This window comes from Somniosus microcephalus, unplaced genomic scaffold (genome assembly GCF_052327205.1).
Source record: "Somniosus microcephalus isolate GS21.2 unplaced genomic scaffold, FLI_Smic_1.0 unresolved_chr1, whole genome shotgun sequence".
Classification (NCBI taxonomy): Eukaryota; Metazoa; Chordata; class Chondrichthyes; order Squaliformes; family Somniosidae; genus Somniosus; species Somniosus microcephalus.
In genome coordinates, this window is record NW_028225179.1 from 39,040,897 (window position 1) to 39,058,476 (window position 17,580).

At 44.8% G+C, this 17,580-nt stretch overlaps 1 non-coding gene across 1 annotated transcript; it reads left to right on the forward strand.

Moving 5' to 3' along the window:
- The first annotated feature begins 1,133 nt into the window (after positions 1-1,133).
- Positions 1,134-1,229, forward strand: trnai-uau (transfer RNA isoleucine (anticodon UAU)). The gene is made up of 2 exons: positions 1,134-1,172; positions 1,194-1,229. It is a non-coding gene; the product is annotated as a tRNA-Ile (tRNA).
- The last annotated feature ends 16,351 nt before the right edge of the window (positions 1,230-17,580 follow it).

Below are 17,580 nucleotides of genomic sequence, written 5' to 3' on the forward strand. Positions count from 1 at the left end.
ATTAACTGTGCTGATCCTTTAACTTGTTCCACTACACAGCATCTCCAAATTTGTCGATTGCACCTCGAGGGCACTTTTCATAGGTAAACCTGCAACATCTGCCAGAGAAAGATTCAATTTCAGCGTTTCCAACAACGAGTCGACCGATATCAACCTCGACATCCTCACCTACACGCTGCAGATGGAAATCTCTGCGCTCCTCTGCTTCAGTGACATTTTGTTTCGCAGCGATGGGCAGTTTACACTCTCTGAGGCTGCAATCGCTTTTTTCCGCCGGCAGTAGGCGCTTGGAGAGAGCGGGGCCGGACAGGCAGCCTGAACTTCGCTGCTGTCGCGGCCTCTCTCACTCCGGGAGCTGGGTAACAGCAAACAAACTCATGGGTTTGTTGCCGGGTCTCAAATGCAGCTCCGAACTGTTGCTATTGACCGAGGCAGCGCTGCAGGATCCTGTAATGTTATCTCACACTGTCGGTATTTCTGTACAGTTTGAGTGTGTACAGAACTGTATAGAGAAAAGGAGAATACCGCACGGCTGTTAATGCATTTTATTGATCTCTACCTACAAGAGATGATTGAATTAGGGACCTGTTGTACTTTAGACGGAAGTGATAACCGCTACACTTCGAAAAATGCTGTTCCTTAAATAATTAGAGAAGCAGCTCAGAACAGCAATTGTCAGCTGCAAATACTCTTACCCTGCGATACGGGTTCCATTGCATGTCAACGAGTGAACTTTAAGAAAACTGTTTATACTATTAAGTAAAACTCATTAGACTGTGTCAAAAGTTTGTTGTAATCGTCATTAATCACCGGGTAACTCACATGGTTACCGAATCATGGGCAAAAGTTTAAAACGTTTCTTGCGTTTTGCATGTGATGAATTTTCATCGTTTCTCATTTTGCAGACAGTATTACAGGAGTTGGGTAAAAATGTTCAGTGTTTATGACACCAGGATCTGGTGCAGCCGTTGGTAAATTCACCAGCTCGCTAGCACATGAGAAATCACCTGCTTCACTCTTTCCTATAAACCCAGCCAATGCACCTCAATTAAACAACATTGCGCCCCCGCACGATTAGACAACCTGAAATGTGCAAGTAAATGAACACGGATAACTAAAATGCCTCCAGCGCAGCTCTAGTGGCGCAATCGGTTAGCGCATTGGTACTTATATAACAATGTAGCTTCGGGGAAATGCCGAGGTTGTGAGTTCGAGCCTCACCTAGAACAGCCAATGTTTATGCTCTTAGTTTCCTGAAGCCCACCGTGTTGCAATAACGGATGGGAGTTTTAATAGGAGTCCTTCAGTGTTACTTATGGGAAGGTGGGGCCAGTTTTAACTGTTAAACCAGCAACTATCAGGCAAAGAATAATGTGCAGGAAACAGATTCGATTTCAAATCAGTGACTAAGCCTTTGGCACAAACGAGAAGTTGCGTAAACTCACGGGTACTATGTACATGTTTCCGACATCATGTTGAACACAAACAACGATTCACCTGAAAATGATGTTGAGAATTACAAGGACGGAAGTTACGTACAGCCAATTGCCCAAACACCATATCCACAATTAGGCTGTCGCCGACCTTCTTGTTTTGGGGAGAATTGTGAGCATATTCCGGGAAACGGCTCATATAAGGAAGTGGATTTAGGAAAATATAAACATATTTCAAATGAATGAACAGGTCCTCTGCGAACTGGGTTCTCACCAGCGCAGGGAAACCCAATGCAACTTCGAGCCCAAGATCGGCGGCTGGTTGGTCTAGAGATCTGATTCTCGCTCAAGGGATTTCGCTACTTAAAAAGGCGAGAGGTCCAGGGATCTCTACCTACAAGAGATGATTGAATTAGGGACCTGTTGTACTTTAGACGGAAGTGATAACCGCTACACTTCGGAAACTGCTGCTCTTTAAATAATTAGAGAAGCAGCTCAGAACAGCAATTGTCAGCTACAAATACTCTTACCCTGCGATAGGGTTCCATTGCATGTCAAGAAGTGAACTTTAAGAAAACTGTTTATTCTATTAAGTAAAACTCATTAGACTGTGTGAAAAGATTGTTGTAATCGTCATTAATCACCGGGTAATTCACATGGTTACCGAATCATGGGCAAAAGTTTAAAACGTTTCTTCCGTTTTGCATGTGATGAATTTTCATCGGTTCTAATTTTGCAGACCATATTGTAGGAGTTGGGTAAAAATGTTCAGTGTTTATGGCACCATGATCTGGTGCAGCTGTTGGTAAATTCACCAGCTCACTAACACATGAGAAAACACCTGCTTCACTCTTTCGTATAAACCCAGCCAATGCACCTCTATTAAACAACATTGCGCCCCCGCACGATTAGACAACCTGAAATGTGCAAGTAAATGAGCACGGATAACTGGCACACATCAAGCGCAGCTGTAGTGGCGCAATCAGTTAGCGCGTGGTACTTATATAGAAACATAGTAGATAGGAGCAGGAGTAGGCCATTCAGCCCTTCTAGCCTGCTGCGCCATTCAATGAGATCATGGCTGATCATCCAAATTAAGTACCCTGTCCTGCCTTCTCCCCATATCCCTTGATCGCTTTAGCCTCAAGAAATATATCCAACTTTTTCTTGAATATATTTAATGAACTGGCCTCCACCGCCCTCTGTGGCAGAGAATTCCATAGGTTCAGCACTCTCTGGGTGAAGAAATTCCTCCTCATTTCAGTCCTAAATGGCTTACCCCTTATCCTTAGACTATGACCCCTGATTCTGGACTCCCCGGCCATCAGAAACATCCTTTCTGCATCTAGTCTGTACAGACCTGACAGAATTTTCTAGGTTTCGATGAGATCCCCTCTCAATCTTCTAAACTCCAGTGAGTATAAGCCCAATTGACACAATCTCTCCTCGTACGTCATTCCTGCCATCCCAGGTATCAGCCTGGTGAATCTTTGCTGCAATCCCTCCATGGCAAGAACGTCCTTCCTCAGGTAAGGTGACCAAACCTGCACACAATACTCAAGGTGCCGTCTCACCAAGGCCCTTTGCAACTGCCGCAAGACATCCTTGTTCTTCTACTCGAACCCTCTTGCTACGAAGGCCAACATACCATTTGCCTTCTAAACCGCCTGCTGCACCTGCATGCTTACCTTCAGCGACTGGTGCACAAGAACACCCAGGTCTCATTGCAATTCCCCTTCTCCCAATCTATTGCCATTCGAATAATAATCTGCCTTCCTGCCTTTGCCACCAAAGTGAATAACCTCACATTTATCCACATTATAGTGCATTTGCCATGTTTCTGCCCAATCACCCAACCTGTCCAAATCGTACTGGAGTTTCATGACATCCTCCTCACAGCATACCCTCCCAAACAGCTTTGTGTCGTCTGCAAATTTGGAGATATTACATTCAATTCCCTCGTCCAGATCATTAATATATATTGTGAACAGCTGGGGTCATAGGACTGATCCTTGAGGTACCCCACTAGTCACTGCCTGCCACTCGGAAAATGACCCGTTTATTCCAACTCTTTGCTTTCTGTCCGCCAACCAGTTCTCTATCCAAGTCAATACCTTGCCCCCAATCCCACGTGCCTTAATTTTGCACGCTAACCTCTTATGCGGGACCTTATCGAAAGCCTTCTGAAAGTCCAAATACACCACTTCCACTGGTTTTCCCTTATATATTTTACCAGTTACATCCTCAAAAAATTCCAGTAGATTAGTCAAGCATGATTTGTCTTTTGTAAATCCATGTTGACTTTGTCCGATCCTGTCACTGCTTTCCAAGTGCTCTGCTATTACATCTTTTATAATGGACTCTAGCATTTTCCCCACTACCGATGTCAGGCTTACCAGTCTATAATTCCCCGCTTTTTCTCTGCCACCTTTTTTGAATAGTGGGGTAACATTAGCTACCCTCCAATCCTTGGGTACTGTTCCAGAGCCTATCGAGTTCTGGAAGATGACCAGCAATGCATGCACTATTTCTAGGGCCACTTCCTTAAGTGCCCTGGGATGTAGATTATCAGGCCCTGGGGATTTATCGGCCTTCAGACCCATCAATTTTCCTAACACCATTTCCCTACAAATACTGATTTCTTTCAGTTCCGGCCTTTCATCAGACCCTATGTTCCACGGTATTTCTGGGAGGTTATTTGTGTCCTCCTTTGTGAAGACGGAACCAAAATATGTATGTAGTTGGTCTGCCATTTCTTTGCTCCCCATTATAAATTCCCCCGATTCTGACTGCAAGGTACCTACGCTTGACTTCACCAATCTTTTTCTCTTTACATATCTATAAAAGCTTTTACAGTTAGTTTTTATGTTCCCTGTAAGCTTACTCTCATATTCTATTTTCCTTTTCTTAATTAATCCATTTGTCCTCCTTTGTTGAATCCTAAACTGCTCCAAATCCTCAGGATTATTGCTTTTTCTGGGCAATTTGTATGTCGTCTCCTTGGATCTTATGCAATCCCTAATTTCCCTTGTTAGCCACGGTTGAGTCACTTTTTTTGTTTTATTTTTATGCCAAACTGGGATGAACAACCTCTGTAGTTCATCCTTTCGGTCTTGGAATGTTTCCCATTGCCTATCCACCGTCAACCCTTTGAGTGCCATTCCGCAATCAATCCTACCCAACTCGCTCCTCAGACCATCGTAGTTTCCTTAATTAAGTTGAGGACCCTAGTTTCTGAGTCAACTGCTTCATTCTCCATCTTAATGAAGAATTCGATCATATTATGATCGCTCCGACCCAAGGGGCCTCGTACAACAAGATTGCTAATTAATCCTTTCTCGTTATATAAAACCCAGTCTAAGATGGCCTGATCTCTGGTTGGTTCCTCGACATATTGGTCCAGGAAACCATCCCGTAACCACTCCAGGAATTCCTCCTCCACAATATTGTTACTAATTTGGTTAGCCCAATCTATATGTAGATTAATGTCACCCATGTTGGCTGCTGTGCCCTTATTGCACGATTCTTTAATTTCCCTTTTAATGCCATCCCCAACCTCCGCCTTACTGTTTGGAGGTCTATATACCACTCCCACTAATCTCTTTTCCCCCTTAGTATTTCTCAATTATACCCATACAGATTCCACCTCATCAGAGCTAATATCCTTCATTACAATTGTGTTAATCCCTTCTTTAACCAGTAATGCTACCCCTCCTCCCTTTCCTTTTTGCCTATCTTCCCTGAATATCGAATACCCCTGGATGTTGAGTTCCCAGTCTTGGCCGTCCTTGAGCCACGTTTCCGTAATCCCAACCAAATCATGTTCGTTTACCTCTATTTGCGCAGCCAATTCATCCACCTTATTACAAATGCTCCTCACATTAAGACACAAAGCTTTCAGGTTGTTTTTTAACGCTCTTAGACCTATTAGAATTGTTATTTACTGTGGCCACATTTGATTTAAACCTGTGATTTCTCTGACTGCCACTTTTGTTTTTCTCCTTCCTATCTTTTGCTTTTATCCTTGTTTCCCTTTCCTCTGTCTCCCTGCTCAGGTTCCCAACCCCCTTCCATTTTAGTTTAAACCCTCCCCCAAAGCACTGGCAAACACTCCCCCTAGGACATCGGTTCCAGGCCTGCCCAGGTGCAGATGGTCCGGTTTGAACTGGTCCCACCTCCCTCAGAACCGGTTCCAATGTCCCAGGAACTTGAATCCCTCCCCCTGGCACCATTCCTCTAGCCACGTATTCATCTGGAGTATCCTTCTATTTCTACTCTGACTAGCACGTGGCACTGGTAGCAATCCTGAGATTACTACCTTTGAGGTCCTGTTTTTTAATTTACCTCCTAACTCCCTATATTGCGCTTTTAGGACCTCATCCCGCTTTTTACCTATATCGTTGGTGCCTATATGCATCACGACAACTGGCTGTTCACCCTCCCCTTCCAAGATGTTCTGCAGGCGCTCAGAGACATCCTTGACCCTTGCACCAGGGAGGCAACACACCATCCTGGAGTCTCGTATGTGGCCGCAGAAAAGCCTATCTATTCCCCTTACAATTGAATCCCCTATTACTATATCTCTACCACTCTTTTTCCTCCCATTCTGTGCAGCAGAGCCACCCCTGGTGCCAGGAAGTTGGCTGCTGCTGCCTTCCTCTGATAAGCCATCCCCCCCAACAGTACTCAAAGTGGTATATCTGTTGGAGAGGGGGATGGCCACAGGGGACCACTGCACTACCTGCCTGCACCTAGTACTCTGCCTCTTGGTCACCCATTCCCTTTCTTCCTGTCCAACCTCTACCTGCAGTGTGTCCAACTCCGTAAACGTGCTATTTACGATGTCCCGAGCATCGTGAGCGCTCCAGTATGCATCCAATCGCAGCTCCAGTGCCGCAATGAGGTCTGTCAGTAGCTGCAGCTCGGTGCACTTCCTGCACATGTAGTTGTCAGGGACACAGGAAGTGTCCCTGAGTTCCCACATCTCGCAGGAGGAGCAGATCACGGGGCCGGGCTGTCCTGCCATGACTTACCCTTTAATTAATTGAGTTTAAATTAAATCAATTAATCCCACTAAAGTTAAATAGTTTACCAACAGTCCCCGCTACACCAGAGAGACCTTAGAAACTATAAAACAGAGTTAAAGTTTAAAAAAGAGATAAATAATCACCAACCAATCACTTACCTGCATCCTGCTGACGTCACACTTGGATTACTTTTTACCTCTATCCCAGAACCTGGATTGGTACGCCTCCGGTGATCCCTCGCAGGTCCGCTGCCTCTCCGGTCTCGGGGCTCTGGGTCTCGCTGCTTTGGGCTGCTGTTTAAGTATCTCCGCCGCCTCTGGTGCTCCCTCGCAGGTCCGCTGCCTCTCCGGTCTCGGGGCTCTGGGTGTCGCTGCCTCGAGCTGCTCTTTAATTAGCTCCGCCGCCTCTGGTGATCCCTCGCAGGCCCGCTGCCTCTCCGGTCTCGGGGCTCTGGGCCTCGCTGCCTCGGGCTGCTGTTTAAGTAGCTCTGCCGCCTCTGGTGCTCCCTCGCAGGTCCGCTGCCTCTCCGGTCTCGGGATTCTGGGCGTCGCTGCCTCGAGCTGCTCTTTAATTAGCTCCGCCACCTCTGGTGATCCCTCGCAGGCCCGCTGCCTCTCCGGTCTCGGGGCTCTGGGCGTCGCTGCCTCGGGCTGCTGTTTAAGTAGCTCTGCCGCCTCTGGTGCTCCCTCGCAGGTCCGCTGCCTCTCCAGTCCCGGGGCTCTGGGCCTCGCTGCCTCGGGCTGCTCTTTAAGTAGCTCCGCCGCCTCTGGTGCTCCCTCGCAGGTCCGCTGCCTCTCCGTATACCAGTATAGCTTCGGGGAAATGTTTAGGTTGTGAGTTCGAGCCTCATCTATTGCAGCCAATGTTTTTGCTCTTCGTTCCCTCAGGGCCACCGTGTTGCAATAACGGATGGGAGTTTAAAAGGAGCCCTTCAGTGTTACTTATTGACAGGAAGGAAGGTGGGCCAATTTCAACTGTTAAACCAGCAAATATCAGGCAAAGAATAATATGCAGGAAATAGATTCGATTTCAAATCAGTGACTAAGCCTTTGGAACAAACGAGAAGCTGTGTAACCTCACGGGTAATCTGTACATGTTTCCGACATCATGTTGAACACAAACAACGATTCACCTGACCATGATGTTGAGGATTACAAGGATGGAAGTCACGTACAGACAATCGCCCAAAAACCATATCCACAATTAGGTTGTCGCCGACGTTCTTGTTATGGGGAGAATTGTGAGCAGATTCAGGGAAACGGCTCATATAAAGAAGTGGATTTAGGAAAATATAAACATACTTCAAATGAATGAACAGGTCCTCTGCGAACTGGGTTCGCACCAGCGCAGGGAAACCCAATGCAACTTCGAGCCCAAAATCGGCGGCTCTTTGGTCTAGAGATCTGATTCTCGCTCAAAGAATTTTGCTACTTAAAAATGCGACAGGTCCCGGGATCACTACCTACAAGAGATGATTGAACCAGGGCCCTGTTGTACTTTAGATGGAAGTGATAACCGCTACATTTCGGAAACTGCTGCTCTTTAAATAATTAGAGAAGCAGCTCAGAACAGCAATTGTCAGCTACAAATACTCTTACCCTGCGATACGGGTTCCATTGCATGTCAAGGAGTGAACGTTAAGAAAACTCTTTATTTTAATGAGTAAAACTCATTAGACTGTGTGAAAAGTTAGTTGTAATCGTCATTAATCACCGGATAACTCACATGGTTACCGAATCATGGGCAAAAGTTTAAAACGTTTCTTGCGTTTTGCATGCGATGAATTTTCATCGGTTCTCATTTTGCAGCCCGTATTTTAGGAGTTGGGTAAAAATGTTCAGTGTTTATGGCACAAGGATTTGGTGCAGCCGTTGGTAAATTCACCAGCTCGCTAACACATGAGAAAACACCTGCTTCACTCTTTCATATAAACCCAGCCAATGCACCTGAATTAAACAACATTGCGCCCCCGCACGATTAGACAACCTGAAATGTGCTAGTAAATGAACGCAGATAAGGAGCATGCTAGTGACGCAATCGGTTAGTGCATAATATTTATATATCAGTATAGCTTCGGGGAAATGCCGAGGTTGAGTGTTCGAGTCTCACCTGCAGCAACCAGCGTTTTTGCTCTTAGTTTCCTCAGGCCCACCGTGTTGCAATAACGGTTGGGAATTTTAAAGGAGCCCTTCAGTGTTACTTATTGAGAGGAGGGAAGGTGGGGCCAGTTTTAGCTGTTAAACCAGCAACTATCAGGCAAAGACTAATGTGCAGAAAATAGATTCGATTTCAAATCAGTGACTAAGCCTTTGGCACAAACGAGAAGTTGTGTAAACTCACGGGTACTCTGTACATGTTTCTGACATCATGTTGAACACAGACAACGATTCACCTGAACATGATGTTGAGAATTACAAGGACGGAAGTCACGCACAGACAGTCGCCCAAACACCAAAACCACAATTAGGTTGTCGCCGACCTTCTTGTTATGGGGAGAATTGTGAGCAGATTCAGGGAAACGGCTCATATAAAGAAGTGGATTTAGGAAAATATAAACTTATTTCAAATGAATGAACAGGTCCTCTGCGAACTGGGTTCGCAACAGCGCAGGGAAACCCAATGCAACTTCGAGCCCAAAATCGGCGGCTCGTTGGTCTAGAGATCTGATTCTCGCTCAAGCAATTTCACTGCTTAAAAATGCGAGAGGTCCCGGGTTTAAAACCCGGATGAAACCCAGCCAACCTTAATAATTGGGTCATCACAGCTAAAATCGCACTCCTGTTAAAAAGACTTATAAAACTGATGATCCGTGACTGTGCGCTCACTTGGTTTAATCATAGAGGCATAATGCCACAGGCGGAGGCACTTCTGCCCATCGAGCCAGTGCCGGCTCTCTGTAGACTGATCAATTCAGTACCATTCCTTCGCACTATCGATGTATTCCTGCAAGTTTATTTCCCTAAAGAGCCTATCCAGTCTCCCCTTGAAAACATTGAGTGTCTCCGATTCCACCACTTCCGACGGCATATGCGCAATTTTTTTTTCCTCACATCCCCCCTGTACCTCTTGCCTAAAGTCTTAAATCCCCTAGTCCTTGTGCCATCAACCAGTGGGAACAGCCGTTCCCCGTCTCGCCTATCGAAACCCGTCATAATCTTGTACGCTTCTATCAAATCACTCCTGCACCTCCTTTACTCTAATGAAAACAAATCCAGCTTCTCCAACCTGTCTTTGTAGCTAAGATCCCTCATCCCCGGAACCATTCTGGTAAATCTCCTCTGCACCCTCTCAAGGGCCTTCACATCCTTCCTAAAGTGTGGTGACCAGATATGACGCAATACTACAGTTGTGGCCTAACCAGTGCTCTATAAAGACACAGCATACCTTCTCCAGTTATGTACTCAATACCTCTATTTATGAAGCCCAAGATCACAAATGCTTTGTTTCCACTCTCTCAATATGTCCTGCCACCTCCAGGGACCTATGGACATTAACTCCCAGGTCCCTCTGTCCCTGCACACTATTTTAAACTGTGCCTTTAAGTGTAAATTGCCTTTCCCTGTTCCTTCTGCCAAAATGCATCACCTCACACTTCTCCGCATTAGATCCCATCTGTAACTTGTCTGCCCATTCTGCTAACCTTGTTATGTCCTTTTTATGTCCTGTAGTCGATTGGCATCATTATCACTGTTTGCCACACCCCCAGGTTTGATGTCATCGGCTAATGTACAAACTCTACTCTGTATTCCAATATACAGGTCATTTATATATATCAAAAAATGCAGTGGGCACAGCACTGAACCTTGGGGAAAACCACTAACTACCATCCTCCAATCTGAAATACAGCCATTTACCACAACTCGCTGTTTTCTGTCCTTATGCCAATTCCTTATCCAAGCTGCCACATACTCACCTATTCCATGAGTATCAATTTTTTTAACCAGCCTTTTATGTGGTACTTTGTAAAACCCCATCGGAGAATCCATGTCGCCAACATCCACTGCATCCACTTCATCAAAGCTCTCTGTTACTGCATCAACAATTCAATTAGATTCGTCAAGCAAGTTCGGCATTTTACACATCCGTGTTGGCTATACTTAATTAGCTGAAACTTCTCCAAAAGCCCGTTAATCTTCTCCTTGATTATTGTTTCTAAAACTTTAGCCACCACTGATGTTAAACTGACCGGCCTGTAGTTACTAGGAGCATCCTTCCATCCTTTCTTGAACAATTCTGTCACATTTGCCACTTTCAACTCCTCAGGGACCTCCCCCGCATCGAGGGAAGATTGGAAAATTATGGCAAGTCTTCCACTGTCTTCTCCCATAACTCTCTTAGCAACCTGGGATGGAAACCATCTGGACCAGGTGACTTGTCCACTCTAAGCAGACACAGCCTTTCCAGGACATCCTGTCGATCAATTTTCACCCCTTCCATTGCTTCTATATTTTCCACTTTGACCGATAATTTGTCGGCATCCAACTTTTTGGTAAACACCGATACAAAGTATTCATTATGTATTCTAGCCTTGCCCCGCGCTTCTAGTTATATATCACCTTCTTTGTCTCTAATAGGCCGCACCCCGCCTCTTACTACCCGCTTAATGTTTACATGCCGGAAGTAGATTTTTGGGTTCACTTTTATGTTTCACGCCATTCTACTCTCATATTCTCTCTTTGCTATTCTTATTTTTATCTTCACATCCCCTCTCAACTTATAATACTTGGTCTGATTCTGCCTTGAAGAATTCACCTGACACGCATCATACAACCTCGTTCTTGTTTAAACAGAAAAGAGGTTGTATGATGCATGTCAGGTAAACAAACTCTTTCAACAGATAAAGAATGATCCAGGAATGACAGCACATCCGTTTTAAACAGACACAGAATGATTCGGGACTGACAGCACATCCCTTTTAAATAGATACAGAATGATCCGTGACTGACAGCACACCCCTTTTAAACAGACACAGAATGACACGAGACTGGCAGCACATCCCTTTTGAACAGACAGAGAATGATCCGGGTCTGACAGCACATCCCTAAACAGACACTGAATGATCCGAGACTGACAGCACATCCCGTTTAAACAGCCACAGAATGATCGGGGACTGACAGGACATCCCTTATCCCTTTTACACAGACACAGAATGACACGAGACTGGCAGCACATCCTTTTTAAACAGAGACAGAATGATCGGGGACTGACAGCACATCCCTTTTAAACAGACACAGAATGATCCGGGCCTGAGAGCACATCCCTTTTAAACAGACACAGAATGATCCGGGACTGGCAGCACATTCCTTTTAAACAGACACAGAATGATCCGGGCCTGACAGCACATCCCTTTTAAACAGACACAGAATGATCCGGGACTGGCAGCACATTCCTTTTAAACAGACACAGTATGATCCGGGACTGACAGCACATCCCTTTTAAACAGTTTATTCGTGGGCTCCAAGTTGAAGATTTAGTCCACTGTCATTTTTTTGTCTTTGCCATTTCACTCGAGCCGAATGAACTGAGTTTAGGTGTCAGCCGTGGCTCAGCGGTAGCAAACTCAAACCAAACTCCAGAGACTTGAGCTCAAAGTCCAGGCTGACACTCAATTGCAGTACTGATGGTGTGCTGCACTGTCGACGGTACCGTCTTCTGAAAAGACATTACACCGAAGCCTCAGGTACCATTGCACTATTTTGAAAAGAATGAGGATTTCTCCCCAGTGCACTGCCCATTATTTATCTCTCGACGAAAGACAATAAAAACAGATAACCTGGACATTGATGTGGATAAAATCTTTTGAAATTACATTTGTTCCTAAAAGTTAAAGTTATGTTTCGGCTCTCTAATCATTTGTTTTCCCGCTAGTCTTTCAGTGGGTTTCAATCTCAGAGGAAGGAAGAGAGAAGAAAAAGTGTATCTGCGTTTCGCGATCTCTGTTCTACGTTTATGCAATGAGTATATGTTTATTTTTGTAGTCGCATGAAGAGCGCAGAGGCACAGACTGAAAAGCCCCGTGTGGCCAGCAATAATGAGGATAGCGATTCACACCCATGCGGCCAGAGCACAATGGATTAGTACGAATGACCATCGGTTTTAATGGTCGGTTTTAAGCTTGATTCAGAGCAGAGAAGAAAAAGTTTCGCCCAGTGAGTTAACAGACCGTGCATCACTCTGCTGCTCTCCCCCATAGTCCGACAAGGTATTCCATTCCACCTATATATTAGTAATTTGAGCCTTGCCATGAGCTAAGTGTAGCATGCTTGGGAGGAAAATGTGATTTTGCCGGAAGGATCTGTCGGGTTTTTATTTTACCTCTCTTCACTCTTCAGGGTAATCAGAGCTAAGATCAACCAAAGCTTTAAACTTTTCAAACAAATCGTTTTATTAACCTAATAATACAAGTTTTCACAGAGAGATTTGTACAACCTTTAACTCAGTGGTGTAACTCAACAATCAGATTGGTCAATTATGCTGCTTCGGGAGATGGATAGATGAATTATGTATTGGTGTCCTCCTTGGTGTTTTTCTGGTCAGTCTTCCACATCTCCACTCCATTTGTCAGGAACAGTGAGAGCGGAGACTCAGTGAATATTTAAACTCACTTTTGTGGGCTTTTTACAGAGGCCTTTGTCGGGAGTGGTGAGAGCGGAGTTTCAGTGGGTATATAAGCTCACTTTCCCAGGCTTTTTCAAAGAGGCTTACCAATCTCACAGACTGGTGGCGGCGCTCCAGAGCCATGTCATGATTCTGAACGTGACGCGGGTAGGAGGAAGCAGCTGATTGCGTGAGTACTTATACTACTCTATAGCTGGACAGTTGAGGTTCATAAAGTTTAGAAAGTCTTAATTTTGTGATTATATTTGCTGTGGTCTCTGTTGTGTAGCGGGGAGTGCTAGGAAACAAGGGCCCTTGAGTATATCATTTAATTGTAGTTTAATTGTTGGTATTGATTTAATTTAAATTAATTAAAAGATAAGTCATGGCAGCACAGCTCGGCCCTGTGGCATGCTCCTCCTGCACTATGTGGGAAATCGGCGACACTTCCTTTGTCCCTGATGACCATATGTGCAAGAAGTGTATCCAGCTGCAGCTACTGACAGACCACATTGTGGCGCTGGAGCTGTGAATGGATACATACTGGAGCATTCGTGATGCTGAGGGCGTCATGGATATCACGTTTAATCAGTTGGTCACACCGCAGGTAAAGGGTGCAAAGGCAGGAAGGGAGTGGGTGACCACCAGGCAGAGTAGTAGGCGCAGTCAGGTAGTGCAGTGATCCCCTGTGGCCATCCCCCTCTCAAAGAGATATACCGCTTGGGATATTGTAGGGGAGGATGGCTTATCGGGGGAAGGCAGCAGCAACCAACTTCCTGGCACCATGAGTGGTTCTGCTGCACGGGACGGGAGGAAAAAGAGCGAGATAGCTATAGTGATAGGGGATTCTATTGTAAGGGGAGTAGATAGGCGTTTCTGCGGCCGCAAACGAGACTCCAGGATGGTATGTTTCCTCCCTGGTGCAAGGGTGAAGGATGTCTTGGAGCGGCTGCAGGGCATTTTGGAGGGGAAGGGTGAACAGCCAGTTGTCGTGGTACATATAGGTGCAAACGATATAGGTACAAAACGGGACGAGGTCCTAAAAGCTTAATATAGGGAGAAAGGAGGTAAACTAAAAGCTAGGATCTCAAAGGTAGTAATCTCAGGATTGCTACCAGTGCCACGTGCTAGTCAGAGTAGAAATAGAAGGATATGTCAGATGAACATGTGGCTAGAGGAATGGTGCAAGGGGGAGCGATTCAAATTCCTGGGACATTGGAACCGGTTCTGGGGGAGGTGGGACCAGTATATATTAGATGATTTGCACCTCGGCAGGAGCAGGACCGATGTGCTAGGGGGAGTGTTTGCTAGTGCAGTTGGGGAGATTTTAAACTAAAATGGCAGGGGGTTGGGAACCTGTGCAGGGAGACAGAGGAAACAGAAGCAAGGATGGAAGCAAAAGACAGGAAGGAGAAAAGCAAAAGTGGAAGTCAGAGAGGTCAAGGGTGTAAATCAAACATGGCTGCAGTAAACCAAAATTCTAAAAGGTCTAAGATGGTTAAAAAAACAAGCCTTAAGCCTTTGTGTCTTAATGCGAGGAACATTCGTAATAAGGTGGAAGAATTAGCTGCGCAAATAGATGTAAACAGGTATGATATAATTGGGAGTATAGCGACAAGGCTCCAGGGTGACCAAGGCTGGGAATTCAGCATCCAGGGGTATTCAATATTCAGGAAGGACAGGCAGAAAGTAAAAGGTGATGGGGTAGCATTGCTGGTTAAAGAGGAGATTATCACAATAGTCCGGAAGGGTATTTGCTCTGGTGATGTGGAATCTGTATGGGTAAAGCTGAGAAATACCAAGGGGCGGAAAAAGTTAGTGGGAGTTAGATACAGACCCCGAAACAGTAATGCTGAGGTTGGGGATGGCATTAAACGGGAAATTAGAGATGCGTGCAATAAGGTCACAGCAGTTATCATGGGTGACTTTAATCTACATATAGATTGGTCTAACGAACTTAGTAACAATACTGTGGAACAGGAATTCCTAGTGTATGCGGGATGGTTTCCTGGACCAATATGTCGAGGAACCAACTAGAGATCGGGACATTCTAGACTGGGTATTATGTAATGAGAAACCATTAATTAGCAATCTTGTTGTGCGAGGCCCCTTCGGGAGGAGCGATCATAATATGATATAATTCTTCATTAAGATGGAGAGTGATGTATTTGATTCAGAAACATGTGTAATGAATTTAAATAAAGGAAACTACGATTGTATGAGGCGTGAGTTGGCGAGGATGGATTGGGGAAGGTTACTTAAAGGGTTGACGGTGAATAGGCAATGGCAAACATTGAAAGATCACATGGATGAAGTACAGAATTTGTTCATCCCTGTTTGGCATAAATAAAATACAAAAAAGGTGACTCAACATTAGCTAACAAGGGAAATTAGGGATAGCATAAGATCCAAGGAGAGACCACATACATGGGCCAGAAAAAGCAGCAACCCTGAGGATTGGGAGTAGTTTAGGATTCAGCAAAGGAGGACAATGGGATTAATTAAGAAGGGGAAATAGAGTATGAGAGTAAGCTTTCGGGGAACATAAAAACTGACTGTAAAAGCTTCTATAGATATGAGAAGAGAAAACGATTGGTAAATTCAAGCGTAGGTCCCTTGCAATCAGAATCAGGGGAATTTATAATGGGGAACAAAGACATGGACGACCAATTAAATTTATACTTTGGTTCTGTCTTCACAAAGGAGGACACAAATAAACTCTCAGAGATGTCAGGTAACAAAGGGTCTAATGAGAGTGAGGAACAGAATGATATCAGTATTTGTAGGGAAATGGTGTTAGGGAAATTGATGGGATTGAAGGCTGATAAATCCCCAGGGTGTGATAGTCTACATCCTAGGGTACTTAAGGAAGAGGCTCAAGAAACAATAGATGCAATGCTGGTCATCTTCCAAAATTCGATCGACCCTGGAACAGTTCCCGTGGACTGGAGGTTAGCTGATGTATCCCCACTATTTAAAAAAGGTGGTAGAGAAAAACGGGGAAGTATAGACCGGTAAGCCTTACATATGTAGTGGGGAAAATGCTAGATTCCATTATAAAAATGTAATAGCAGAGCACGTGGAAAACAGTGACAAGATCGGACAAAGTCAAAATCGATTTACAAAAGGTAAATCATGCTTGACTAATCTACTGGAATGTTTTCAGGACGTAACTGGTAGAATAGATAAGCGGCAACCCGTGGATGTGGTGCATTTGGACTTTCAGAAGGCTTTTGATATGGACCCGCATCAGAGACTAACATGCAAAGTTAACGCACATGGGACTGGGGGTAAGGTACTGACTTGAATAGAAAACTGGTTGGCAGACGGGAAGCAATTAATTGGAATAAACAGGTCTTTTTCCAAGTGGCAGGCAGTGACCAATGGGGCACCGCAGGGATCGGTGCTAGGATCCCAGTTATTCACAATATATATTAATGATCTAGACGAGGAAACTAGATGTAATATCTTCAAGTTGGCAGAAGGCACAAAGCTGGGTGGGCGTGTGTGCTATGAGGAGGATGCAGAGAAACTCCAGTATGATTTGGACAGGTTGGGCTATTGGGCTGATGCATGGCAGATGCAGTATAATGTGGATAAATGCGAGGTTCTCCACTTTGGTGGCAAAAACCGGAAGGCAGATCATTATCTGAACAGCAATAGATTGGAAAAATGGGAAGTCCAGCGAGAACTGTGTGTCGTTGTGCACCAATTGCTGAAGGTCAGCATGCAGGTGCAGCAGGCGGTTAAGAAGGCAAATGGTATGCTGTCCTTCATAGTGAGAGGATTCGAGTACAGGAGCAAAGATCTCTTGCTGCAGTTCTACACGCCTTGGTGAGACCACACCTTGAGTATTGTGTGCAGTTTTGGTCGCCTTATCTGTGGAAGGATGTTCTTGCCATGCAGGGAGTGCAGCGAAGATTCACTAGCCTGATACCTGGAATGGAAGTAATGATGTATGAAGAGAGATTCGGTCGATTAGGCTCATATTCGCTAGAGTTTAGAAGATTGAGAGGGGATCTCATTGAAACTTATACAATTCTAACAGGACAGACAGACTAGATGTAACGAGAAAGGATTAATTAGCAATCTTGTTGTACGAGGCCCCTTGGGTCGGAGCGATTATAAAATGATCGAATTCTTCATTAAGATGGAGAATGAAATAGTCGACCTATAGACTAGTGTCCTAAATGTAAATAAAGAAAACTATGATGGTCTGAGGTGCGAGTTGGGTAGGATTGATTGGGGAATGGCACTCAAAGGGTTGACGGTGGATAGGCAATGGCACACATTCAAAGGCCACATGGATAAACTACAGAATTTGTACATCCCAGTTTGGCATAAAAATAAAGCAAAAAAGGTGAAGCAACCGTAGCTAACAAGGGAAATTAGGGATAGCATAAGATCCAAGGAGAGGACATATAAATTGGCCAGAAAAAGCAGTAATCCTGAGGATTGGGAGCAATTTAGGATTCAACAAAGGAGGACAAAGGGATTAATTAAGAAAGGGAAATTAGAATATG